Genomic DNA, 27,908 nt, shown 5'->3' with positions numbered 1-27,908 from the left:
CGTGCGATGGATTTCCGTACTTTCTCATTTGGTAGTTTACTGGTGGCTCCTTTTGATCATCTTCAGTGCCTTATTAGATTGATTGAGCTATACAGGTCATATGGATCAGAGTTGGGTTCTTCTCCTTGGCTTTCTCGCCTCTCTCGGAGCATCTACTTTCGACTTGATCGTTTTGATGTTATTGACTCGGGTTTTTCTCGTTGTTAGTACTTTGCGAGCCTTATTTTTTTACTAGGGTTAGCAGTTGTATTTTATGCCACTCTAGCCTTTAGTGGATTATGGATTGTATGTATTTATTGGTCTTTTAGCTTTTTGGGGAGGTCTTGGTCTAGTCCCCCTCCCCCTTAGGCATTCTCTTCTGTACCTTTATTTTGTTTGATATATACAGGTAGGGGTCCGCCTAACCCCCCCGCTTCCGGCGGTGTTTACTGGGAAAAAAAAAAAAAAAAAACCTAAACCCTAAAAAAACCTTAAACCCTAAACCATAAAACCCTAAAAAAAAAACCCGAAAACCCCTAAACCCTAAACCCCAAACCCCCAAACCCGAAAACCCCTAAACCCTAAACCATTCGCCCCCAAAAAATTTTCTCTGAAAAAAAATTCCCAAAAAATTCCCAAAATTGTCACTATTCACGTCCAACCACCGCCATGTCACTGCCGCCGGATCCCGGCCGGCAAAATATATCATTAGAACCACCTCATCTTGCTGATCAACATATCCAAAAATTAGACCAAACTGAGCCCGTTTACCAGTCCAAATTCGCATCTGAAATTTCACCAATTCCGACCAAAATCGCGTCGCCGGCCGTTCTCTGTTTTTCTTGCGACGGCTACCCACCACTAAGCTCGCCCCTTCCTCCTACATCTTCTCCGACCACTGCGCCTTCCCATAACATTACCGTTCCGTCGCTATCACCGTCTGAACCCGCGGCTGTCCTGTTCACTGCGCAGCCGTCGTTTGTTTCGTCGATTCCAGCCGACTCCGGCCGTCATTGCTCTCATGAAGCCCCGATCTGGAATCGCCCTGTCCAGGCGCTTCTATCGCACCAAGCCCCGTCCGCAACGGTGTCCTTTTCCGGTGGAATTTTTAGATCTACCGATTTCCCCATTGAAACCCTAGCGCCGCCGAACGTTTCTGTCAATTCCTCCGGCGTGGAAGCTCCTTTTTTCAATTCCTCTTTACAGTCCACTCCACACATCATGGGTAATCCAACCATACCTTCAATTTCAGAAAACTCGCCGCCGATCAAAACGTCCCAAATCGGTGTGTTTCTGTCCACTTCGCCGTCGATTTCAAGTACTGTTCCGGCTTATTTCTTCAATTCCTCTGTAGGATCTGATCGTCCAGTCATGGGTCGCGTTTTTCCGCCTTCAATTTTAGGTTTCCGACCACCGGTCGGAAACCCCCAATTTTTAAAGCAAAATCGAATTTCTCCTCCTTCTTTGATGCAATCGGCCCCTCTGCTGCCGACCACCGGTCGGAAACCCCCAATTTTTAAAGCAAAATCGAATTTCTCCTCCTTCTTTGAAGCAATCGGCCCCTCTGCTGCCCAGTTCTAGTGGATTGAAGACCGGTTCTGTGATCTCCTTGCCGTCGCCGATCTTGGGTAAATCTCCGGTGGTCAACTCGGCCGGGTCAACTCAGCGAGTTGACCGAGTTCACTCGACAGTCAACAACTCGGGTTTGGCTTCTAAATCTGATTCTCGGACGACTAAGACGTTTCCGGTGTCATTTAGGGATGCTCTGGCTCCTACTTCCCCTCGCTCGGGGAAGAATGGCTTTGGAGATGTCGTGAATGCTATGGAAGAAATGCCCCCATCGACTCTTAAGGATGGGAAACCGGGTATTTTTTTCCCGGATGAGGTAATGTCTTCTCTAACCGAGCCTTTTAAGTTTTCTTTAGTTGAGAAGATTTCTGGTAATAGATCCTTAGTCTCAAACTCGGGAATTTCTGCGGCTTTTGCTCGTTTGGGATTGAAGCGATCTTTTGATTTGAGGTTCTTGCCTCGGGCTTTTCTGATCCTTTCACTTCATTGTGAAGAGGATTATGCGTTCTTTTGGATGCGTGGGCAGATGATGGTGGGTCTTCTCGGGATCCGTTTCTCCAAATGGACCCCGGAATTCAATCTTCAGGAAGAATCTCCCATCGCCCCTGTTTGGGTTCGTCTCCCGGGTTTGCCCATTCACCTGTTTAACAAGAAAAGTCTTTTTGCCTTGCCAAGATTTTGGGCAACCCGGTGAAAATGGATGACTTTACTGCTGACTCCTCTCGGATTGCTTTTGCTCGAGTCTGTGTGGAGCTGAATGTGTTGGAACCACCCGTTAAGCAAATTTGGGTGGGCTGGGGTGATCATACTCAGGAGATTGATGTTGTTTATGAAAAAGTTCCTGGGTATTGCTTGGATTGCAAAATGCTGGGTCATTCGACAGATGTTTGCTATTCCCATGGGAAAAATCCAAAACCTGCTCGATCCAAGCCTGCTGATCGAGACCCTCCTCAGCCAGAGGCCCCTCCTGCTCCGGCACCTCCTCAGGGTGCTGTTCCTATCATTGTCCCAGGACCAATGCCCCAGCTTCATGTCAATGGCCATGGTCCCCGACGTAGACAGAGGCGGAGGCCTGTTCGTCAGGCTCTCCCGAGGGATGATCCTCTTGCTTCGAACTCTTTTGGAGTTCTTTCCCATTTGCAGGAGACAGAGGTAGGCTCTGCGGAGCTTGGATTAGGTGTTCTTGATCCCTCTGTTGGTTTGAGTTCTCATCAGGAGGCCCCTATTTCTGACCGCCCTGAGGTCACGGTGGCTGAGGACGATGAGAGTGTTCCTTTTGTGGACTGCGTGGATGACCTTGGATCTCCACGCCCGGATGTGGTGACTGTGTTTGTCCCCCCGGAGGTTTGTATTGAAAATCATAGCCGCCACTCGGTCCCATCTTTTCCTGCATCCCCTGCTGATGCCACTTCTATGTTGGACGAGTTGATTGCTCGACAGGGACCCCCTATTCTTGAGATTATTCCCAGTCACATGTCGGCTGATGATCCTGATCAGGATTTTGATCGAAATTCTGTGTCTGGAGTTAGCTGTGGGTCTGAGTGTAGTATTCTTGACACTGACATGTCCAATCCCAGAAAAAGACCTCAGGATGATGGTCGGCGATCGCGTAAAAAGCGATCGGATCCTTCTTCCACCCGTTCCCCATGAATTGCTTAATCTGGAATATCCGGGGACTTCGAGGTTCGGAGTCTCAGCTGAGGCTTCATGCCTTTGTGAAGGAGAAACAGATTAAGGTTTTGGCTGTTTTGGAGCCCATGATTGATCTGGATCCGAGATTCATGACTCGCCGTTTGGGGTTTTCTGGAGTCATCTCTAATCTCTCCGGTCATATCTGGGTATTTTTTGCTGCTGATGTGAGGGCGGAGTGTGTTTTTGATCATGCTCAGTTCCTTCACATCAGAGTCTCTGCCTCTTTCTTGCCGACAGAGATATTTTGTTCTTTTGTCTATGCTAGATGTGATTATGTTCAGCGTAGGGATCTTTGGGCTTCCTTGATTTTGGTTAAGCCTATTTTGGGTCCCTGGCTGGTTGGGGGCGACTTTAATGTCGTCAGGGATGCGTCTGAGTGCTTGGGCTCCCGTGGTGATAGGTTGCTACCCATGGAGGAGTTCAACACTTTTATTCTTGATTCTGGCCTGATCGATGCTGGTTTTGAGGGGTCTTCGTTCACTTGGACGAATAAGACCATTTGGAAGCGGTTGGACAGGGTCTTGGTTTCTGTTGATTGGGGAGATCATTTCAGCTCGATTCGGGTTGAACATCTCGCTCGTACTGTCTCGGATCATTGTCCGCTTTTGGTTACCGCTCCTGTTTTTGCCCGTGGGCCGAGCTCGTTTCGCTTCCAGCGTATGTGGGTTAGGCACCATGGTTTTTTGCAGACTGTGAGGCTTAATTGGAATCTGCCTTGCAGTCTGAGCGGCATGCCTCGGCTTTTTGCCAAGATGAAGCGTCTCAAGCATCACCTCCGGTGGTGGAATCGGGATGTTTTTGGTAACATCTTTGATAGACTCACTGCGGCTGAGAGGGCTGTTCGTTCAGCCGAGGCTGTCTGCGAGGCCGACCCTTCTGATGCGAATTGGACTTCACTGTCCGATCGCAATGAAGATCTGGCCCGTATTACCACCATGGAGGCGGATTTTCTGAAACAGAAAGCGGCTTGCCATTGGCTTGAGGATGGTGAGCGGAACACCAAACTCTTCCATAATATGGTGAGGAAAAGCGCGTGGTCAATAAAATTTTCCGCATTTTGGAGAATGGGGTCTGCCTGACGTCTCAGAATTTGATTCAACAGTCGGGAGCCTTGTTTTTCCAGAATCTTCTTACCGGGGAGCCCTCTGCGCTCGATTGCCCTGATTTTTCGTGTTTTCCCTCGGTTATCTCAGCCGTGGAGAATGATGGTTTTGCTGCGATTCCCTCATTGGAGGAGGTCCGCGCGACCGTCTTCTCCATTCACCCTGATAGCATTGCTGGCCCTGATGGCTTTTCTTCGGCGTTCTTTCAGCATTGCTGGGAGATTGTCCATCAGGATGTTTTTGGTGCTGTACATGATTTTTTCCAGGGATCTCCTATGCCTCAGGGTTTTACCGCCACCACGATCACTCTGATTCCCAAAGTCGAGGGTGCATGCGCCTGGTCGGACTTCCGTCCGATCAGTCTGTGCAATGTCACGAACAAAATCGTCTCGAAGCTGTTGTACTCTCCGTTGAGGGATGTGGTGGAGAGACTTGTTTCCCCGAATCAGAGTGGCTTCGTTCCCAGTCGGATGATCTCGGATAATATTCTCCATGCCCAGGAGCTCACTCACAACATTACTCTCCCCACTCGTGGTGGTAATGTCATTTTGAAGTTGGATATAGCCAAGGCCTATGATAGGGTTCAGTGGCATTTCCTATTTGACGTTTTGAGACATTTTGGTTTTTCAGAGCGTGTTGTGGCTTTGATCTCGGCCTGTATTTCCCATTGTCATTTCTCCGTGAACATCAATGGTTCCCTATCGGGGTTTTTTGGTTCCACCAGAGGCCTCCGGCAGGGCGATCCATTGTCTCCCCTTCTCTTCATTTTGGGGGCGGAGTATCTTTCTCGTGGCCTTGACCGCCTCTACCTACAGCATCCTGCGCTCAGGTACCGTTCTGATTGTGATATTTTGATATCCCACCTGGCTTATGTTGATGATGTCATTATTTTTGCCAGTGGTGGGTCTCGTGGTATGTAGTGCCTTGTAGACTTTCTGCATCACTACGAGAACTGTTCGGGGCAGCGTGTGAATGCTGCCAAGAGTTCTTTGATTTTGCCTCCGAGGTGCTCTGGGCGCCTCCGCTCCCGGCTTTTGCGCATCACCGGGTTAGCTGAGGGTCATCTGCCCCTCAAGTACCTCGGAGTTCCCCTTTATCGGGGTAATCGGACATGCTCCCTTTTCGAGCCCCTCCTACAGTCTGTTCGTAGGAAGTTAGAGGGTTGGGAGATTCGGACCCTCTCTCCGGGTAGCCGCATGACCCTGATACGCAGCGTGCTCCTCTCCATGCCGATTTATCTGTTTCAGGTGGTTCAACCACCTCTGGCTGTCATGGAGAAGCTTGAGCTGACATTCAATGCCTTCCTCTGGGGGTCGAGACCATTGGAGAAGAAGTGGCATTGGGCCCGGTGGTCCCGGGCTTGTCTCCCCGTGCTTGAGGGGGGCCTTGGCTTCCGCAGATTGAAAGATCTCGTGGAATGCTTTTCTATAAAATTGTGGTTCTGATTTCGGCAGGGCTCCTCTCTCTGGGCGAGATTCCTTTTTCGGAAGTATTGCCGACTGGATGCTCCTTCCTGTGTCCCCGCTCGTGGTTCTATATCCCTCATTTGGCGTCGTCTCCTCAGTATCCGCCCTCGCGCGGAGCCTGGCATTCGCTGGCGAGTTTGACTCGGAGATGTTTCTTTTTGGGATGACACTTGGTTTGGGGACGTTCCTTTGTCCTCCCGGTGTGTGGTCCGCGGGGGCCGTCATGTTCGGATCTCTCATTTTCTGTCTGAGGGGTACTGGGATTTTGATCGCCTTTGTGCGGTTGATGCTCCTTCGGTTGCCGAGGAGATTGTTTTGATTCCTGTTCTTGCGGGAGACCCTGATCTGGCACGATGGATCCATAGCTCCGATGGTGCTTTCTCTGTGAGATCTGCTTGGGAGCTGATCCGTCAGCGTGCTCCGTCTTCTGATATATTCCGCCGGTGTTGGGGGAGTTGGTTGAGGCCTACCATGTCGTTCTTCCTCTGGAGATTCTGGCATCAGTGGCTCCCTGTTGATGAGGTGCTCCAGCGCCGGGGTTTTGCGTTAGCTTCGAGATGTCAGTGTTGTGATATGTCAGAGACATTCACACACATATTCATTCGCAGCCCGGTTGCTCGGTCTGTCTGGCACTTCTTTGGCGCTGTGTTTCGGGTTCGTATTCCCGACACTGAGGATTTCAGTTTGTTCCTCAGTGCGTGGAAGAGGGATTTGGTCTGGTCCCGCGGGGGCCATGTGCGGGAGTTTCTCGCCTGCATCGTTCTATGGTTCCTCTGGACTGCGCGGAACGATGCTAAGCACCGTCATCTCCCTGTTTCTGGGGAGACGGTGAAGTATCAGATTTTGTCTTACCTGCGTCTTGCCCACTCTGCGCGTACTGTCAAGCCTAGACATTGGATGGGTGTGTTTCATGTGGCGAGATTGATGGGTATTTTGGTCGCTCTCCACAGATTCCATAGGACGGCGATTGTTCGCTGGCTGCGACCGCCATCTGGGTGTTTCAAGCTTAATGAGGATGGGAGCTCGCGTGGTCTATCTGGGGACTCCTCTGCTGGTGGCGTTGTTCGGGATGATTCCGGGAGGGTTGTGCTCTCATTCAGCGAGTTCATCGGAGCTGGGTCTTCTCTCCGGGCTGAGCTTTGGGCGGTTTGGAGGGGTCTTCTCCTTTGTTCTGATCATTCTTTTTTCCCTCTTTGGATCGAGCTTGATTCTCTGACTTCTATCCAGCTCATTCGTTCCCGTCGATGTTGCTGGGGTCTTGATCACATTGTTTCCAGGATTTTGGTCCTTTTGAGGGGGCGGTCTGTTCATATTTCGCATATATTCCGGGAGGGTAATTCGGTGGCGGATGCGTTGGCGGCGAGGGCTCATACCCTTATGTACTTTACCTTAGAGTTAGGTCCCTCCCTCCCTAGTCACATTTCCATACTTGCACGTTCGGATACCTCCGGACTTCCCTACCTGAGATATAGATGTTCTTAGCTGTTTGCAGCCCATTCATTCACTTGGATCTATTTCTTCAGTGTTTCTATATATATATATGTATTTTTTCTTTGCAGGTACTGATATTTTGGGGTTTCTCTTTTCCCCGTTTTGCCAGTCTGGTGTGAGTGGGCCCAGACACTCGCACACTACATGTTTTGTCTCCTCGGGTTTGGGTGGGCTCTTGCACTTACCCACTTGGTGCTTTTCTTTGGCCCTCTCATATTCCATGGAGCGCTATTTCTGTTTGTGCCTCTCTTTGGTCCATTTTTGGTCCCTGGCGGGCGTTTACTGCAGGTTCTCCTTGCCCGTTGTATCAGTTATTTTACAGGAGTTTACTGGATGTCGTGGAGGTTCCAGGGATTATTTCCGGACGATCCTCTTCATTGTTATGAAACCTTCGTCAGATTTATACTTTAGATGCTGGATCTTTTTTGTTCTGGCTGGATTGCAATCTTCATTTTGCTCTTTTATCGTAATTGTACAGTGATTTCCTGGCCAGATCTTATTTTGATTGCTGGGCTTCATACAGTTACCTGGTCTCAGACTAGAGTCGTTTAGACTGATTGGATTCTTCAGGGTGATGGTTCCGAGATGAGAGTTTTTTCATGGATTCAGCACTCATCTCCCAGTTATCATTTGGTCTTCTTCGGCGTGTTGACTCTTAGCGCTGCTCGTATTTGATTAGTTTCTGGCGCACTTTTTGTCGTAGTCTAGGGTTATTTTGCTTACGTATATATTTATGTCCCTAGGCTACTTTGTCTTTATGTTTCTGCTGCTTTAGCCTTTTTGAGGAGGTCTTGGTATAGTCTCCCTCCTCTTTTAGGTTTTCTTTCTGCTGTCACTTTTTATTTTGTGGATATATATAGGTAGGGATCTGCCTAACCCCCCGCATCCGGCGGTGTTTTCAGGGAAAAAAAAAAAACCCTAAAACCTAAACCCTACACCCTAACCCCTAAACCCAAAACCCAAAACCCTAAACCCCTAAACCCTAAACCTGACCATTTGCCTCAAATAATTTTTCTCTCCAGTGAATAGTGCCTCAAAAAAACCCAAATTTTCGCCCAAAAATCGCCGCCAATACGGCTGGCCTTTCGCCGCCGGTTCCCGGCCGGTTCATCGGTCCATCTGAAACGCCTCGTCGATGCGACCAACATACTGAAATTTCAACTCATTCGGAGTTGATTTGCCCGTCCAATTTTTTATGTCTGAAAATTCGAAATTTCCGGCCAAAAAGTCGTCCCCGACAAATTTAGCTCAGTTTCTTGCAAATGATATACCATTGGATTCGTCTCTTCAAGGCGAGTCTTCTGTCAAAATTTCATGCCAATCGGAGTTGATTTGCCCGTCCGATTTTAGTTCCAAAGTTCCGACGGCACTGTTCACTCGCGAGCCGTCCACCCTTTCGTCGATTCCGGCTAGCTCCGACCTTCGTTCTTCGATTAAAGCCCCGATCTGTGATCGTCTCCCTCAGGCACTTCATTTCGTTCCTTCCTCGTCGTCCAATTCGTCTCTAGTAGACGGGAATTTCAGATCTACGAATCTCGCTCCACAAACCCTAACGCCGACGGAGTTTGTCTTCAATTCCGGCATCGACGCCGCTCCGTTGGTCAATTCCTCTGGACCGTATACTCTACGTGACATGGGTAAGTCATTCATGTCTTCAATTTCTACAAAATCCATCGGAGATGAAAACGCCCATATTTCGATTTCATCTAAATTTCTGACTATTGTTCACTCCGATTTGATCCCTCCGCCGTCCGGTTCTGCTCCGGTTGGTACCGGTTCCATGTTCGTCGCGCCGTCGCGGTTCCAAGGTGGTACTTCGACTGGAAAGTCAACGGTCAACGATCAACGGTCAACAGTCAACGGTCAACGGTCAAACCCGAGATCGCAGAAAGTCGCTTCGGTTAATCCAGGTACTTCTTCGGGTTTTTCTGGCCCTACTGCTACTGTTACCCCTCCCAAGTCTTTTCGCGATGTTTTGGCCCCGTCGTCCTCTCGTACGACAAAGAACAGTTTTGTATATGTTCTTGGGTCGATGGATGAGATGCCTGCACCGTCCTTTAAGGACGGTAAGCCTGGCATTCACTTCTCGGATGAGACTATTTCATCTTTATCTGCTCCGTTCAAGTTTGCTTTGGTTGGTAAAATTTCTGGCAACCGATCGATTGTGCCCAATCATGCTATATCTGCGGCTTTTACAACTTTCTGTTTTGGGCGACCGTATAATTTGAAATTCTTGCCAAGGGGTTTTCTTGTGATTGTCCTCTCCTGTGAGGAGGATTATGCTCGTCTCTGGACCAGGGGCAGTCTGTTTATCGGTCCACTTGGTATCAGACTCTCCAAGTGGACCCCGGAGTTCAATTTCCAGGCGGAGTCTCCACTTGCCCCGGTTTGGGTCAGACTTCCGGAGTTACCACTCCATCTTTATGACAAAAAGAGCCTTTGTGCTCTTGCGAAGCTTTTTGGCACTCCCATCAAGATTGATGATCATACAGCCGATGGTACTCGGGGGGCTTTTGCTCGCATTTGTGTTGAGATCAATGTCTTGGAGCCCCCTGTCAAGTCCATCTAGGTGTCCTGGGGTGATCACTTACAGGAGATCGAGGTAGTTTATGAGAAGATCCCATATTATTGTACTGATTGCAAGATGCTGGGGCATGCGACCAGTGAATGTTATTCGCACGGGAAGAATCCCCATCCAGTTAGGCCCAGACCTGCTGGTTCTGTTCCCCCGCCTGCTCCGGCACCTCCTAAGGGTGCTGCCCCTGTCATTGTTCCGGGACCACAGCCCCAGCTTCATGTCAATGGCCCTGGTCCCCCACGTAGATAGAGACGGAGGCCTGTTCGTCAGGCTCTTCCGAGGGATGATCCTCTTGCTTCGAACTCTTTTGGAGTTCTTTCCCATTTGCAGGAGACAGAGGTAGGCTCTGAGGAGTTTGGATTAGGTGTTCCTGATCCCTCTGTCGGTTTGAGTTCTCATCAGGAGGCCCCTATTTCTGACCGCCCTGAGGTCACGGTGGCTGAGGACGATGAGAGTGTTCCTTTTGTGGATTGCGTGGATGACCTTGGATCTCCACGCCCGGATGTGGTGACTGTGTTTGTTGCCCAGGAGGTTTGTATTGAAAATCATAGCAGTCACTCGGTCCCATCTTTTCCTGCATCCCCTGCTGATGCCACTTCTATGCTGGACGAGTTGATTGCTCGCCAGGGATCCCCCATTCTTGAGATGATCCCCAGTCACATGTCGGGTGATGATCCTGATCAGGATTTCGATCGACACTCTGTGTCTGGATTTAGCTGTGGGTCTGAGTGTAATATTCTGGACACTGACATGTCCAATCCCAGAAAAAGACCTCAGGATGATGGTCGGCGATCGCGTAAAAAGCGATCGGATCCTTCTTCCACCCGTTCCCCATGAATTGCTTAATCTGGAATATCCGGGGACTTCGAGGTTCAGAGTCCCAGCAGAGGCTTCATGCCTTTGTGAAGGAGAAACAGATTAAGGTTTTGGCTATTTTGGAGCCCATGATCGATCTGGATCCGAGATTCATGACTCGCCGTTTGGGGTTTTCTGGAGTCATCTCTAATCTCTCCGGTCATATCTGGGTATTTTTTGCTGCTGATGTGAGGGCGGAGTGTGTTTTTGATCATGCTCAGTTCCTTCACATCAGAGTCTCTGCCTCTTTCTTGCCGACAGAGATATTTTGTTCTTTTGTCTATGCTAGATGTGATTATGTTCAGTGTAGGGATCTTTGGGCTTCCTTGCTTTTGGTTAAGCCTGTTTTGGGTCCCTGGCTGGTTGGGGGCGACTTTAATGTCGTCAGGGATGCGTTTGAGTGCTTGGGCTCCCGTGGTGGTAGGTTGCTACCCATGGAGGAGTTCAACACTTTTATTCTTGATTCTGGCCTGATCGATGCTGGTTTTGAGGGGTCTTCGTTCACTTGGACGAATAAGACCATTTGGAAGCGGTTGGACAGGGTCTTGGTTTCTGTTGATTGGGGAGATCATTTCAGCTCGATTCGGGTTGAACATCTCGCTCGTACTGTCTCGGATCACTGTCCGCTTTTGGTTACCGCTCCTGTTTTTCCCCGTGGGCCGACCTCGTTTCGCTTCCAGCGTATGTGGGTTAGGCACCATGGTTTTTTGCAGAATGTGAGGCTTAATTGGAATCTGCCTTGCATTCTGAGCGGCATGCCTCGGCTTTTTGGCAAGCTGAAGCATCTCAAGCATCACCTCCAGTGGTGGAATCGGGATGTTTTTGGTAACATTTTTGATAGAATCACTGAGGCTGAGAGGGCTGTTCGTTCAGCTGAGACTGTCTGTGAGGCCGACCCTTCAGACGCGAATTGGACTTTGATGTCCGATCGCAATATGAATCTTGCCCGTATCACCGCCATGGAGGCGAATTTTTGGAAACAGAAAGCGGCTTTCCATTGGCTTGAGGATGGTGAGCGGAACACCAGACTCTTCCATAATATGGTGAGGAAAAAGCGCGTGGCGAACAAAATTTTCCGCATTTGGGAGAATGGGGTCTGCCTGACGTCTCAGCATTTGATTCAGCAGTCGGGAGCCTTGTTTTTCCCGGATCTTCTTACCGGGGAGCCCTCTGCGCTCGATTGCCCTGATTTTTCGGGCTTTCCCTTGGTTATATATGAGGTGGAGAATGATAGTATTGCTGCGATTCCCTCTTTGGAGGAGGTCCGCGCGACTGTCTTCTCCATTCACCCTGATAGCGTTGCTGGCTTTGATGGCTTTTCTTCGGCATTCTTTCAGCATTGCTGGGAGATTGTCCATCAGGATGTTTTTGGTTCTGTTCTTGATTTTTTCCAGGGTTCTCCTATGCCTCAAGGCTTCACCGCCACCACGGTCACTCTGATTCCTAAAGTCGAAGGTGCACGCGCTTGGTCGGACTTCCGTCCGATCAGTCTGTGCAATGTCACGAACAAAATCATCTCGAATCTGTTGTACTCTTGGTTGAGGGATGTGGTGGAGAGACTTGTTTCCCCGAAACAGAGTGGCTTCGTTCCAGGGCCGGATGATCTCTGATAATATTCTCCTTGCCCAGGAGCTCACTCACAGTCTCACACTCCCCACTCGTGGTGGTAATGTCATCTTGAAGTTGGATATGGCCAAGGCCTATGATAGGATTCAGTGGCATTTCCTATTTGACGTTTTGAGACATTTTGGATTTTCAGAGAGTGTTGTGGCTTTGGTCTCGGCCTGTATTTCCCATTGTCATTTCTCCGTGAACATCAATGGCTCTCTATCGGGGTTTTTTGGTTCCACCAGAGGCCTCCGGCAGGGCGATCCATTGTCTCCCCTTCTCTTCGTTTTGGGGGCGGAGTATCTTTCTCGTGGCCTTGACCGCCTATACCTGCAGCATCCTGCGCTGAGGTATCGTTCTGATTGTGATATTTTTATTTCTCACCTGGCTTACGCTGATGATGTCATTATTTTTGCCAGTGGTGGGTCTCGTGGTATGCAGCGCCTTGTCGATTTTCTTCATCACTACGAGAACTGTTCGGGGCAGCGTGTGAATGCTGCCAAGAGTTCTTTGATTTTGCCTCCGAGGTGCTCTGGGCGCCTCCGCTCCCGGCTTTTGCGCATCACCGGGTTTGCCGAGAGTCATCTGCCCCTCAAGTACCTCGGAGTTCCCCTTTATCGGGGTAATCGCACATGCTCCCTTTTTGAGCCCCTCCTACAGTCTGTTCGTAGGAAGTTAGAGGGTTGGGAGATTCGGACCCTCTCCCCGGGTAGCCGCATGACCCTGATACGTAGCGTGCTCCTCTCCATGCCGATTTATCTGTTTCAGGTGGTTCAGCCACCCCTGGCTGTCATGGAGAAGCTTGAGCGGGCCTTTAATGCCTTCCTCTGGGGTCGAGACCCTTGGAAAGGAAGTGGCACTGGGCCCGGTGGTCCCGGGCTTGCCTCCCCGTGCTTGAGGGGGGCCTTGGATTCCGCAGATTGAAAGATCTCGTGGAATGTTTTTCTATAAAATTATGGTTCCTATTTCAGCAGGGCTCCTCTTTATGGGCGAGATTCCTTTTCCGGAAGTATTGCAGGCTGGATGCTCCTGCCTGTGTCCCCGCCCGTGGTTTGATATCCCCCATTTGGCGTCGTCTCCTTAGGATCCGCCCTCGTGCGGAGCCTGGCATTCGCTGGCGCGTTGGTCTTGGAGATGTATCCTTTTCGGATGACACTTGGCTCGGGGATGCTCCCTTGTCCTCCCGGTGTGTGGTCCGCGGGGGCCGTGATGTCCGGTTATCTCAGTTTTTGTTTGCGGGGTCCTGGGATTTTGATCGCCTGTGTGCGGTAGTTGCTCCTTCGGTAGCCGAGGAGATCGTTTTGATTCCTGTTCTTTCGGGAGAGCCCGATCTGGCACGCTGGATCCATAGCTCTGATGGTGCTTTTTCTGCGAGATCTGCTTGGGAGCTGATCCGTCAGCGTACTCCGTCTTCTGATATCTTCCGCCCGTGTTGGGGGAGGTGGTTGAGGCCTACCATGTCGTTCTTCCTCTGGAGATTCTGGCATCAGTGGCTCCCAGTTGATGAGGTACTCCAGCGCCAGGGTTTTGCGTTAGCTTCGAGATGTCAGTGTTGTGATATGTACGAGACATTCACACACATATTCCTTCGCAACCCGGTAGCTCGGTCTGTTTGGCGTTTCTTTTGCGCCGTTTTTCGGGTCCGTATTCCCGATACTGAGGATTTCAGTTTGTTCCTCAGTGCGTGGAAAAGAGACTTGGTCTTGTCCCAAGGGGGGCCATGTGCGGGAGTTTCTCCCCTGCATTGTTATGTGGTTCCTCTGTACTGCGCGGAACGATGCTAAGCACCGTCATCTTTCCATCTCTGGGGAGACGGTGAAGTACCAGATTTTGTCTTACCTGCGTCTCGCCCACTCCGCGCGTACTGTCAAGCCCAGACATTGGCTAGGTGTGTTTAATGTGGCGAGATCGATGGGTATTTCGGTTGCTCTCCACAGATTACATAGGACGGCGATTGTTCGCTGGCTGCGACCGCCGTCCCGGTGTTTCAAGCTTAATGTGGATGGGAGCTCGCGTGGTATATCTGGGGACTCTGCTGCTGGTGGCGTTGTTCGGGATGATTCCGGGAGGATTGTGCTCTCATTCAGCGAGTTCATTGGAGCTGGGTCTTCTCTCCGGGCTGAGCTTTGGGCGGTTTGGAGGGGTCTTCTCCTTTGTTCTGATCATTCTTTTTTCCCTCATTGGATCGAGCTTGATTCTCTGACTTCTATTCAGCTCATTTGTTCCCGTCGATGTTGCTGGGGTCTTGATCACATTGTATCCAGGATTCTTGTCCTTTTGAGGGGCGGTCTGTTCATATTTCTCATATATTCCGGGAGGGTAATTCGGTGGCAGATGCGTTGGCGGCGAGGGCCCATACCCTTAGGCACTTTACCTTAGAGTTAGGTCCTTCCCTCCCTAGGCACATTTCCATACTTGCTCGCTCGGATACCTCCGGGCTTCCCTACCTGAGATATAGATCTTCTTAGCTGTTTGCAGCCCTTCCCTTCACTTGGATCCATTTCTTCGATCTTTCTATATGTATATGTATATTTTTTCTTTGCAGGTACTGTTATTTCGGGGGTTTCTTTATTTCCCCGTTTTGCTAGTCTTGTCTGAGTTGGATCAGACACTCGTATCGACTTTGTCCTGTGCAAGTGGGCCCAGACACTTGCACCCTCTTTGTTTTGCTCCATTGGGTTGGGGTGGGTCCCAGCACTTGCCTCGTAGGTGCTTTTCTTTGGACTACCCCTTTTATCTGGCGGGCGTTCTCTGCAGGCTTCTCCTTGCCCGCCGACTTCTGTTCTTATGTTTTTTGCCGAGTGTTATGGAGTTTCTGGATATTTTCTCTCAGTGGTTTATTTGGCCTAGAGTTCCATTCATTCGCGTGACTCATGATGTGACTTTACAGCTGTTTACTTTTTTGACTGCGGGATCCTTTACAGCTGACAGTTCTTGGATTAGGATGAATTTTTCAGATTGGCATTACATCGACAGACGGCTCTGAGATGGGTACCATCGATGGTCTTTTGCACCTGCTTCTGAGCTGGATCACTACTGTTTAGATATGTTTCGCTTTGTTTTCATGTATTTAGCGCTGATCGCTTGTGTTTATTTGTATTATGCATTTTACTTAGGGATTAGTTTTTGGCTTGTGTATTTGCCACCCTAGGTTTCTGTTTTTCTATTTGTATGACTAGCCTTTTGAGAGGTATTGATTTTATCCTCCTCTCTTTAGGTTTTATCTTGTATTTTGTGTTTCATGATATATACAGGTAGGGGACTGTCTAACCCCCCGCTTCCGGCGGTGTTTATCTTAAAAAAAAAAAAACCCCTAAACCCTAAACCCTAAACCCCAAACCCCAAACCAAACCAAAACCAGACCCAAAAAAATACTCTCAAAAAACACCCACCAAAAGCGTGAGAAGAAAAACACAACTTTCGTCACTATTCACGCCCAACTGCCACTATGCTACCGCCGCCGGATCCCGGCCGGCCACCACCACCACTTGAACTGCCATCGTCCAGCGACACTACCTACAAAATTTCAGAACATTTGGAGTTCGGCAACCCCTTCAATTTCACGCCTGAACATGCGTATTTTCCGTCCATCTTTTCGCCAGCGCCGTGTACTGCTCCTCTCGGCGCCGGACAGCCATCACTTGAATCGCCTTTGCCAGACAATTCGATTGGTACCAACCTCGCTCACAATAAGTCAGTCATTCCACCGGAATCGGCGTTCAAAGTGACGCCTTCACTGTTCATCAAATCGCCGGAAATGCTTACTTCGATTCCGGCCGTTTCTTCCAACCTTGGTTCAATCCCATCCCCGATCTGTAATGCCCACCCCCAGACGATCACAATGGCACCGGTTTCAACTCCAACGCCGTTCTCAGTCGCCGGCGATTTTAGATCTACGATTCCAGCGAAGGGCGCGATCTTCACGTCTTCTTCTTCTTCGATTTCCGGCGTCTCCCCGGCGTATTTTTTCAATTCCTCTTCACGGATTGATCGTTCAGGCATGGGTAAGAGCCCTGTATCTTCAATTTCTGAAAAATCGATCGTGGCCGGAAACGCCCAAATTTCAATTTCATCTCATTTTCCGGCTACTGTTCCCTCTGATTTGACCCCTCCACCGACCAGTTCTGCTCCGGCTGGTACCGGTTCTGTGCTCTGCTCGCCGCCTCCGTTCACCGGTGGTCCTTCGATCGAAAAGTCAACCATAAAGTCAACGGTCAACGGTCAACAGTCAAACCCGAGATCGCGGAAAATCACTTCGGTTAATCCAGGTTCTTCTTCGGGTTTTTCTGGCCCTTTTGCTATTGTTACACCACCACTGTCTTTTCGAGATGTTTTGGCCCCGTCGTCCTCTCGGACGACAAAGAACAGTTTCGAGGATGTTCTTGGGTCGATGGATGAGATGCCTGCACCGTCCTTTAAGGACCGTCCTTTAAGGACGGTAAGCCGGGCATTCACTTCTCGGATGAGACTATTTCATCTTTATCTGCTCCGTTCAAGTTTGCTTTGGTCGGTAAAATTTCTGGCAACCGATCGATTGTGCCCAATCATGCTATATCTGCGGCTTTTACCACTTTCGATTTTGGGCGACCGTATAATTTGAAATTCTTGCCAAGGGGTTTTCTTGTGATTGTCCTCTCCTGTGAGGAGGATTATGCACGTCTTTGGACCAAGGGCAGTTTGTTTATCGGTCCACTTGGTATCAGAATCTCCAAGTGGACCCTGGAGTTCAATTTCCAGGCGGAGTCCCCACTTGCTCTGATTTGGGTCCGACTTCCGGAGTTACCACTCCATCTTTATGACAAGAAGAGCCTTTGTGCTCTTGCGAAGCTTTTGGGCACTCCCATTAAGATTGATCATCACACAGCAGATGGTACTCGGGGAGCCTTTGCTCGCATTTGTGTTGAGATTAATGTCTTGGAGCCCCCTGTCCAGTCCATCTGGGTGTCTTGGGGTGATCACGTTCAGGAGATTGAGGTAGTTTATGAGAAGATTCCAGCTTATTGTTCTGATTGCAAAATGCTGGGGCATGCGACAACTGTTTGTTATTCGCATGGGAAGAATCCCCGTCCAGTCCGGATCAGACCTGCTGGTACTGTTCCCCCGACTCAAGATGAGACTGTGGGAAAGCCACACCAGGAGGGAGCTGCCCCTGAGGTTGTTCCGGGACCACAGCCCAAGCTTCATGTCAATGGCCATGGTCCCCGACGTAGACAGAGACGGCGGCCTGTTCGTCATGCTCTCCCGAGGGATGATCCTCTTGCTTCGAACTCTTTTGGAGTTCTTTCCCATTTGCAGGAGACAGAGGTAGGCTCTGAGGAGCTTGGATTAGGTGTTCCTGATCCCTCTGTCGGTTTGAGTTCTCATCAGGAGGCCCCTATTTCTGACCGCCCTGAGGTCACGGTGGCTGAGGACGATGAGAGTGTTCCTTATGTGGATTGCGTGGATGATCTTGGATCTCCACTGCCCGGATGTGGTGACTGTGTTTGTCCCCCCGGAGGTTTGTATTGAAAATCATAGCAGCCACTCGGTCCAATCTTTTCCTGCATCCCCTGCTGATGCCACTTCTATGCTGGACGAGTTGATTGCTCGACAGGGACCCCCTATTCTTGAGATTATTCCCAGTCACATGTCGGCTGATGATCCTGATCAGGATTTTGATCGACATTCTGTGCCTGGAGTTAGCTGTGGGTCTGAGTGTAGTATTCTGGATACTGACATGTCCAATCCCAGAAAAAGACCTCAGGATGATGGTCAGCGATCGCGTAAAAAGCGATCGGATCCTTCTTCCACCCGTTCCCCATGAATTGCTTAATCTGGAATATCCGCGGACTTCGTGGTTCGGAGTCCCTAGCAAAGGCTTCATGCCTTTGTGAAGGAGAGACAGATTAAGGGTTTGGCTGTTTTGGAGCCCATGATTGATCTGGATCCGAGATTCATGACTCGCCGTTTGGGGTTTTCTGGAGTCATCTCTAATCTCTCCGGTCATATCTGGGTATTTTTTGCTGCTGATGTGAGGGCGGAGTGTGTTTTTGATCATGCTCAGTTCCTTCACATCAGAGTCTCTGCCTCTTTCTTGCCGACAGAGATATTTTGTTCTTTTGTCTATGCTAGATGTGATTATGTTCAGCGTAGGGATCTTTGGGCTTCCTTGCTTTTGGTTAAGCCTGTTTTGGTTCCCTGGCTGGTTGGGGGCGACTTTAATGTCGTCAGGGATGCGTCTGAGTGCTTGGGCTCCCGTGGTGGTAGGTTGCTACCCATGGAGGAGTTCAACACTTTTATTATTGATTCTGGCCTGATCGATGCTGGTTTTGAGGGGTCTTCGTTCACTTGGACGAATAAGACCATTTGAAAGCGGTTGGACAGGGTCTTGGTTTCTGATGATTGGGGAGATCATTTCAGCTCAATTCGGGTTGAACATCTCGCTCGTACTGTCTCGGATCATTGTCCGCTTTTGATTACCGCTCCTGTTTTTGCCCGTGGGCCGAGCTCGTTCCGCTTCCAGCGTTTGTGGGTTAGGCACCATGGTTTTTTGCAGACTGTGAGGCTTAATTAGGATCTGCCTTGCAGTCTGAGCGGCATGCCTCGGCTTTTTGAAAAGATGAAGCGTCTCAAGCATCACCTCCGGTGGTGTAATAGGGATGTTTTTGGTAACATCTTTGATAGACTCACTGCGGTTGAGAGGGCTGTTCGTTTAGCCGAGGCTGTCTGTGAGGCCGACCTTTCTGATGCGAATTGGACTTCACTGTCCGATCGCAATGAGGATCTGGCCCGTATCACCGCCATGGAGGCGGATTTTTGGAAACAGAAAGCGGCTTGCCATTGGCTTGAGGATGGTGAGCGGAACACCAAACTCTTCCATAATATGGTGAGGAAAAAGCGCGTGGCCAATAAAATTTTCCGCATTTGGGAGAATGGGGTCTGCCTGACGTCTCAGGATTTGATTCAACAGTCGGGAGCCTTGTTTTTCCAGGATCTTCTTACCGGGGAGCCCTCGGCGCTCGATTGCCCTGATTTTTCGGGTTTTCCCTCCGTTATCTCTGCCGTGGAGAATGATGGTTTTGCTGCGATTCCATCATTGGAGGAGGTCCGCGCGACCGTCTTCTCCATTCACCCTGATAGCGTTGCTGGCCCTGATGGCTTTTCTTCGGCGTTCTTTCAGCATTGCTGGGAGATCGTCCATCAGGATATTTTTGGTGCTGTTCTTGATTTTTTCCTGGGATCTCCTATGCCTCAGGTTTTTACCGCCACCACGATCACTCTGATTCCCAAAGTCGAGGGTGCACGCGCCTGGTCGGACTTCCGTCCGATCAGTCTGTGCAATGTCACGAACAAAATCATCTCGAAGCTGTTGTACTCTCGGTTGAGGGATGTGGTGGAGAGACTTGTTTCCCCAAATCAGAGTGGCTTCGTTCCAGGCCGGATGATCTCCGATAATATTCTCCTTGCCCAGGAGCTCACTCACAGTCTCACTCTCCCCACTCATGGTGGTAATGTCATCTTGAAATTGGATATGGCCAAGGCCTATGATAGGATCCAGTGGCATTTCCTATTTGACGTTTTGAGAGATTTTGGTTTTTCAGAGAGGATTGTGGCTTTGGTCTCGGCCTGTATTTCCCATTGTCATTTCTCCGTGAACATCAATGGCTCTCTATCGGGGTTTTTTGGTTCCACCAGAGGCCTCCGGCAGGGCGATCCATTGTCTCCCCTTCTCTTCGTTTTGGGGGCGGAGTATCTTTCTCGTGGCCTTGACCGATTATACTTGTAGCATCCAGAGCTGAGGTATCGTTCTAATTGTGATATTTTGATCTCCCACCTAGCTTATGCTGATGATGTCATTATTTTTTCTAGTGGTGGGTCTCGTGGTATGCAGCGCCTTGTAGACTTTCTGCATCACTACGAGAACTGTTCGGGGCAGCGTGTGAATGCTGCCAAGAGTTCTTTGATTTTGCCTCCGAGGTGCTCTGGACGCCTCCGCTCCCGGCTTTTGCGCATCACCGGGTTCGCCGAGGGTCATCTGCCCCTCAAGTACCTCGGAGTTCCCCTTTATCGGGTTAATCGGACATGCTCCCTTTTCGAGCCCCTCCTACAGTCTGTTCGTAGGAAGTTAGAGGGTTGGGAGATTCGGACCCTCTCTCCGGGTAGCCGCATGACCCTGATACGCAGTGTTCTCCTCTCCATGCCGATTTATCTGTTTCAGGTGGTTCAGCCACCTCTGGCTGTCATGGAGAAGCTTGAGTTGACATTCAATGCCTTCCTCTGGGGGTCGAGACCCTTGGAGAAGAAGTGGCATTGGGCCCGGTGGTCCCGGGTTTGTCTCCCCGTGCTTGAGGGCGGCCTTGGCTTCCGCAGATTGAAAGATCTCGTGGAATGCTTTTCTATAGAATTGTGGTTCAGATTTCGGCAGGGCTCCTCTCTCTGGGCGAGATTCCTTTTTCGGAAAAATTGCTGACTGGATGCTCCTGCCTGTGTCCCCGCCCGTGGTTCTCTATCCCCCATTTGGCGTCGTCTCCTCAGGATCCGCCCTCACGCGGAGCCTGGCATTCGCTGGCGAGTTGGAATCGGAGATGTTTCCTTTTGGGATGACACTTGGTTTGGGGACGTTTCTTTGTCCTCCCGGTGTGTGGTCCGCGGGGGCCGTGATGTTCGGATCTCTCATTTTCTATCTGAGGGATCCTGGGATTTTGATCGCCTTTGTGCGGTTGTTGCTCCTTCGATTGCCGAGGAGATTGTTTTGATTCCTGTTCTTGCGGGAGACCTTGATCTGGCACGATGGATCCATAGCTCCGATGGTGCTTTCTCTGTGAGATCTGCTTGGGAGCTGATTCGTCAGCGTGCTCCGTCTTCTGATATATTCCGCCCGTGTTGGGGGAGTTGGTTGAGGCCTACCATGTCGTTCTTCCTATGGAGATTCTGGCATCAGTGGATCCCTGTTGATGAGGTGCTCCAGCGCCGGGGTTTTGCGTTAGCCTCGAGATGTCAGTGTTGTGATATGTCAGAGACATTCACACACATATTCATTCGCAGCCCGGTTGCTCGGTCTGTCTGGCACTTCTTTGGCGCCGTGTTTCGGGTTCGTATTCCCGACACTGAGGATTTCAGTTTGTTCCTCAGTGCGTGGAAGAGGGATTTGGTCTGGTCCCGGGGGGGCCATGTGCGGGAGTTTCTCCCCTGCATCGTTCTGTGGTTCCTCTGGACTGCGCGGAACGATGCTAAGCACCGTCGTCTTCCCATCTCTGGAAAGACAGTGAAGTACCAGATTTTGTCTTACCTACGTCTTGCCCACTCTGCGCGTACTGTCAAGCCCAGACATTGGATGGGTGTGTTTCATGTGGCGCGATTGATGGGTATTTCGATCGCTCTCCACAGATTCCCTAGGACGGCGATTGTTCGCTGGCTGCGACCGCCATCCGGGTGTTTCAAGCTTAATGTGGATGGGAGCTCGCGTGGTCTATCTGGGGACTCCTCTACTGGTGGCGTTGTTCGGAATGATTCTGGGAGGGTTGTGCTCTCATTCAGCGAGTTCATTGGAGCTGGGTCTTCATTCCGGGCTGAGCTTTGGGCGGTTTGGAGGGGTCTTCTCCTTTGTTCTGATCATTCTTTTTTACCTCTTTGGATCGAGCTTGATTCTCTGACTTCTATTCAGCTCATTCGTTCCCGTCGATGTTGCTGGGATCTTGATCACATTGTATCCAGGATTCTGGTCCTTTTGAGGGGGCGGTCTATTCATATTTCGCATATATTCCGGGAGGGTAATTCGGTGGCAGATGCGTTGGCGGCGAGGGCCCATACCCTTAGGCACTTTACCTTAGAGTTAGGTCCTTCCCTCCCTCGGCACATTTCCATACTTGCTCACTCGGATACCTCCGGGCTTTCCTACCTGAGATATAGATCTTCTTAGCTGTTTGCAGCCCTTCCCTTCACTTGGATCCATTTCTTCGATCTTTCTATATGTATATGTATATTTTTTCTTTGCCGGTACTGTAATTTCAGGGGTTTCTTTATTTCCCCGTTTTGCTAGTCTTGTGTGAGTGGGATCAGACATTCGCACCCACTTTGTCCTGTGCAAGTGGGCCCAGACACTTGCACCATCCTTGTTTTGCTACAATGGGTTGGGGTGGGTCCCAGCACTTGCCTCGTTGGTGCTTTTCTTTGGACTACCCCTGTTATCTGGCGGGCGTTCTCTGCAGGCTTCTCCTTGTCCGCCGACTTCTGTTCTTATGTTTTTTGCCGAGTGATATGGAGTTTCTTGATATTTTCTCTCAGTGGTTTATTTGGCCTAGAGTTCCATTCATTCGCGTGACTCATGATGCGACTTTAGAGCTGTTTACTTTTTTGACTGCGGGATCCTTTACAGGTGCCAGTTCTTGGATTAGGATGTACTTTTCAGATTGGCATTACATCGACAGACAGCTCAGAGATGGGTACCATCGATGGTCTTTTGCACCTGCTTCTGAGCTGGATCAGTACTGTTTAGATATGTTTCGCTTTGTTTTCATGTATTTAGCGCTGATCGCTTGTGTTTATTTGTATTATGCATTTTACTTAGGGATTAGTTTTTGGCTTGTGTATTTGCCACCCTAGGTTTCTGTTTTTCTATTTGTATGACTAGCCTTTTGAGAGGTGTTGATTTTATCCTCCTCTCTTTAGGTTTTATCTTGTATTTTGTGTTTGATGATATATACAGGTAGGGGTCTGCCTAACCCCCCCGCTTCCGGCGGTGTTTATCTTTAAAAAAAAAAAAAATACCCTAAACGCTAAACTTTAAACCCTAAACTGGCTTCGTTCCGGGCCGGATGATCTCCGATAATATTCTCCTTGCCCAGGAGTTCACTCACAGTCTCACTCTCCCCACTCCTGGTGGTAATGTCATCTTGAAATTGGATATGGCCAAGGCCTATGATAGGATCCAGTGGCATTTCCTATTTGACGTTTTGAGAGATTTTGGTTTTTCAGAGAGGATTGTGGCTTTGGTCTCGGCCTGTATTTCCCATTGTCATTTCTCCGTGAACATCAATGGCTCTCTATCGGGGTTTTTTGGTTCCACCAGAGGCCTCCGGCAGGGCGATCCATTGTCTCCCCTTCTCTTCGTTTTGGGGGCGGAGTATCTTTCTCGTGGCCTTGACCGCTTATACCTGTAGCATCCAGAGCTGAGGTATCGTTCTGATTGTGATATTTTGATTTCCCACCTGGCTTACGCTGATGATGTCATTATTTTCACCAGTGGTGGGTCTCGTGGTATGAAGCGCCTTGTCGATTTTCTTCATCACTACGAGAACTGTTCGGGGCGGCGTGTGAATGCTGCCAAGAGTTCTTTGATTTTGCCTCCGAGGTGCTCTGGGCGCCTCCGCTCCCGGCTTTTACGCATCACCGGGTTTGCCGAGGGTCATCTGCCCCTCAAGTACCTCGGAGTTCCCCTTTATCGGGGTAATCGCACATGCTCCCTTTTTGAGCCCCTCCTACAGTCTGTTCGTAGGAAGTTAGAGGGTTGGGAGATTCGCACCCTCTCCCCGGGTAGCCGCATGACCCTGATACGTAGTGTGCTCCTCTCCATGCCGATTTATCTGTTTCAGGTGGTTCAGCCACCCCTGGCTGTCATTGAGAAGCATGAGCGGGCCTTTAATGCCTTCCTCTAGGAGGTCGAGACCCTTGGAAAGGAAGTGGCACTGGGCCCGGTGGTCCCGGGCTTGCCTCCTCGTGCTTGAGGGGGGCCTTGGATTCCGCAGATTGAAAGATCGTGGAATGTTTTTCCATAAAATTATGGTTCCGATTTCGGCAGGGCTCCTCTTTATGGGCGAGATTCCTTTTCCGGAAGTATTGCAGGCTGGATGCTCCTGCCTGTGTCCCCGCCCGTGGTTTGATATCCCCCATTTGGCGTCGTCTCCTTAGGATCCGCCCTCGTGCGGAGCCTGGCATTCGCTGGCGCGTTGGTCTTGGAGATGTATCCTTTTGGGATGACACTTGGCTCGGGGATGCTCCCTTGTCCTCCCGGTGTGTGGTCCGCGGGGGCTGTGATGTCCGGTTATCTCAGTTTTTGTCTGAGGGGCCCTGGGATTTTGATCGCCTGTGTGCGGTAGTTGCTCCATCGGTAGCCGAGGAGATCGTTTTGATTCCTGTTCTTTCGGGAGAGCCCGATCTGGCACGCTGGATCCATAGCTCTGATGGTGCTTTTTCTGCGAGATCTGCTTGGGAGCTGATCCGTCAGCGTGCTCCGTCTTCTGATATCTTTCGCCCGTGTTGGGGGAGCTGGTTGAGGCCTACCATGTCGTTCTTCCCCTGGAGATTCTGGCATCAGTGGCTCCCAGTTGATGAGGTACTCCAGCGCCGGGGTTTTGCGTTAGCTTCGAGATGTCAGTGTTGTGATATGTACGAGACATTCACACACATATTCCTTCGCAGCCCGGTAGCTCGGTCTGTTTGGCGTTTCTTTGGCGCCGTTTTTCGGGTCCGTATTCCCGACACCGAGGATTTCAGTTTGTTCCTCAGTGCGTGGAAAAGAGACTTGGTCTGGTCCAAGGGGGGCCATGTGCGGGAGTTTCTCCCCTGCATTGTTCTGTGGTTCCTCTGGACTGCGTGGAACGATGCTAAGCACCGTCATCTTCCCATCTCTGGAAAGACGGTGAAGTACCAGATTTTGTCTTACCTGTGTCTCGCCCACTCTGCGCGTACTGTTAAGCCCAGACATTGGCTGGGTGTGTTTAATGTGGCGAGATCGATGGGTATTTCGGTTTCTCTCCACAGATTACATAGGACGGCGATTGTTCGCTGGCTGTGACCGCCGTCTGGGTGCTTCAAGCTTAATGTGGATGGGAGCTCGCGTGGTATATCTGGGGACTCTGCAGCTGGTGGCGTTGTTCGGGATGATTCTGGGAGGATTGTGCTCTCATTCAGCGAGTTCATTGGAGCTGGGTCTTCTCTCCGGGCTGAGCTTTGGGCGGTTTGGAGGGGTCTTCTCCTTTGTTCTGATCATTCTTTTTTACCTCTTTGTATCGAGCATGATTCTCTGACTTCTATTCAGCTCCTTCGTTCCCATCGATGTTGCTGGGAACTTGATCACATTGTATCCAGGATTCTGGTCCTTTTGTTGGGGCGGTCTGTTCATATTTCGCATATATTCCGGGAGGGTAATTCGGTGGCAGTTGTCTTCTTCGCCTTGGGTCTTGGAGCTTTTATGACTTGAGCTGGATTACGGTCCTTCTTTTGTGCAAGTGGGCCCAGACACTTGCACACTCCTTGTTTTATTTCATTGGGTTGGGGTGGGTCCCAGCACTTGCCTCGTTGGTGCTTTTCTTTGGACTACCCCTTTTATTTGGCGGGCGTTCTCTGCAGGCTTCTCCTTGTCTGCCGACTTCTATTCTTATGTTTTTGCCGAGTGAAATGGAGTTTCTGAATATTTTCTCTCAGTGGTTTATCTGGCCTAGATTTCCATTCATTCGCGTGACTCATGATGTTACTTTACAGCTGTTTATTTTTTTGACTGCGGGATCCTATACAGTTGCCAGTTCTTGGATTAGGATGTACTTTTCCGGTTGGCATTACATCGACAGACGGCTCAGAGATGGGTACCATCGATGGTCTTTTGCACTTACTTCTGAGCTGGATCACTACTGTTTAGATATGTTTCGCTTTGTTTTCATGTATTTAGAGCTGATCACTTGTGTTTATTTGTATTACGCATTTTACTTAGGGCTTAGTTTTTGGCTTGTGTATTTGCCACCCTAGGTTTCTGCTTTCTATTTGTATGACTAGCATTTGTAGAGGTGTTGATTTTATCCTCCTCTCTTTCGGTTTTATCTTGTATTTTGTGTTTGATGATATATACAGGTAGGGGTCTGCCTAACCCCCCCGCTTCCGGCGGTGTTTATCTTAAAAAAAAAAAAAACCCCTTAACCCTAAACCCTAAACCCTAAACCAAACAAAACCAACCAAAACCGAGAAAAACGCTCTGAAGAAAAAAAATTTCCAAAATTACCCCCAATTTTGCACTATTCAGGTCATTACCGTCGCCATGTCACCACCGCCGGATCCCGGCCGGCGACCACCCCCATTAGAACCGCCTCCCCTCGCCGATCAACATACCAAAATCTCAGACCGATTGGATTCCGGCAACGTCCCCGATTTTCAGATCGAAATTTCGCTTGTTTTTACTTCTTCTTCGTCGCCGGCGGCCGCTGCTCTTCCCGGCACCGGAGGTACTTCTCTTGTATCGGTTTTTAGTCAGCTTTCCAGTGATACCCATGCGCGACCGGATTATTCACCACAGCCGCCGTGTTCTTCGTTTTTTTCCTCGGCGCCACTGTTCACGTCTGCGCCGTCTGGTTTTCTTCAAATTCCGACCATCTCCGGCAACCTCGTTGCTAATGGAACCCCGATCTTGAATCCCCTCACCCAGACGATCAGTTTGCCTCTGGTATCAGCCCCAACGCCGTTCGTATGCGACGACAATTTCAGATCTACGATTTTCAGTCACTGTTCACCGATCGCGACGGCTTCCTTGCTCAATTCCTCCGGCGTCGCACCTCCTTTTTTCAATTCCTCCATGGCGTTTACTCCCACTGTCATGGGCAACATCCCGGTATCTTCAATTTCTGGTTTCAGTCCGGCTATCGGAAACGCCCAATTTCCGATTTCTTCACCGTTTCCGACTACTGTGTTTACCGAGTTCACCCTTCCGCCGCCTGGTTCTGCTGGTTCCGACACCGGTTTCATGTTCGCTGCTACGTCGTCGGTCCTCGGTGGTGGTCCGGTGGGTAAGGGCCGAGTCAACTCGGTTGAGTCTCCTAGTCAAGTGCCGTGGGTCAACTCGGCAGTCACATCTGGTGCTTCTGCGGTCAATGTGAGTTCGAAAGTTGTTTCTCCTCATGTGTCTTTTAAGGACGTTTTGGCTCCCCCGTCTCCTCGTACGGTGAAGAATAGCTTTGATGATGTTCTCAACTCGATGGAGGAGATTCTCGAGCCTTCTTTTTTGGATGGGAAACCGGGTATTTTATTCCCGGATAAGGTAATTTCATCCCTTATTGAGCCATTTAAATTTGCATTGGTGGGTAAAATTTCTGGGAATCGGTCTGTGGTACTTAATTCGATGATATATGTTGCCTTTGGCAAAGTGGGTTTGGTCAGACCGTTCAATTTGAAATTTTTACCCTGGGGTTTCATGGTCATTACTCTTTCTTGTGAAGAGGATTACGCACTGCTTTGGGCGCGTGGTAATATGATGGTTGGCTCACTTGGTATCCGTTTTTCTAAATGGACGCCATAATTCAAGTTTCAGGCGGAGTCGCCAGTTGCGCCAGTTTGGGCTCGACTTCCGGAATTACCTTTGCATTTATATGAGAAAAAAAGCCTTTGTGCTATTGCCAAGCTCTTGGGAAAGCCTATCAAAGTTGATGACCACACTGCTGAGGTGTCTCGTGGGGCCTATGCTCGTGTGTGTGTGTGGAAATTAATGTGTTGGAGCCTCCCGTAAAGCACATTTGGGTGGGCTGGGGTGATCACACTCAAGAGATTGAGGTTGTGTATGAGAGAATCCCGGCTTATTGCACTGATTGCAAAATGCTGGGACATGCGACG

Source organism: Primulina tabacum, chromosome 10, assembly GCF_025594145.1.
Source record: "Primulina tabacum isolate GXHZ01 chromosome 10, ASM2559414v2, whole genome shotgun sequence".
NCBI lineage: Eukaryota > Viridiplantae > Streptophyta > Magnoliopsida > Lamiales > Gesneriaceae > Primulina > Primulina tabacum.
The sequence above is the reverse complement of the archived record's forward strand: the minus strand, read 5'-3'. Positions refer to the sequence as shown.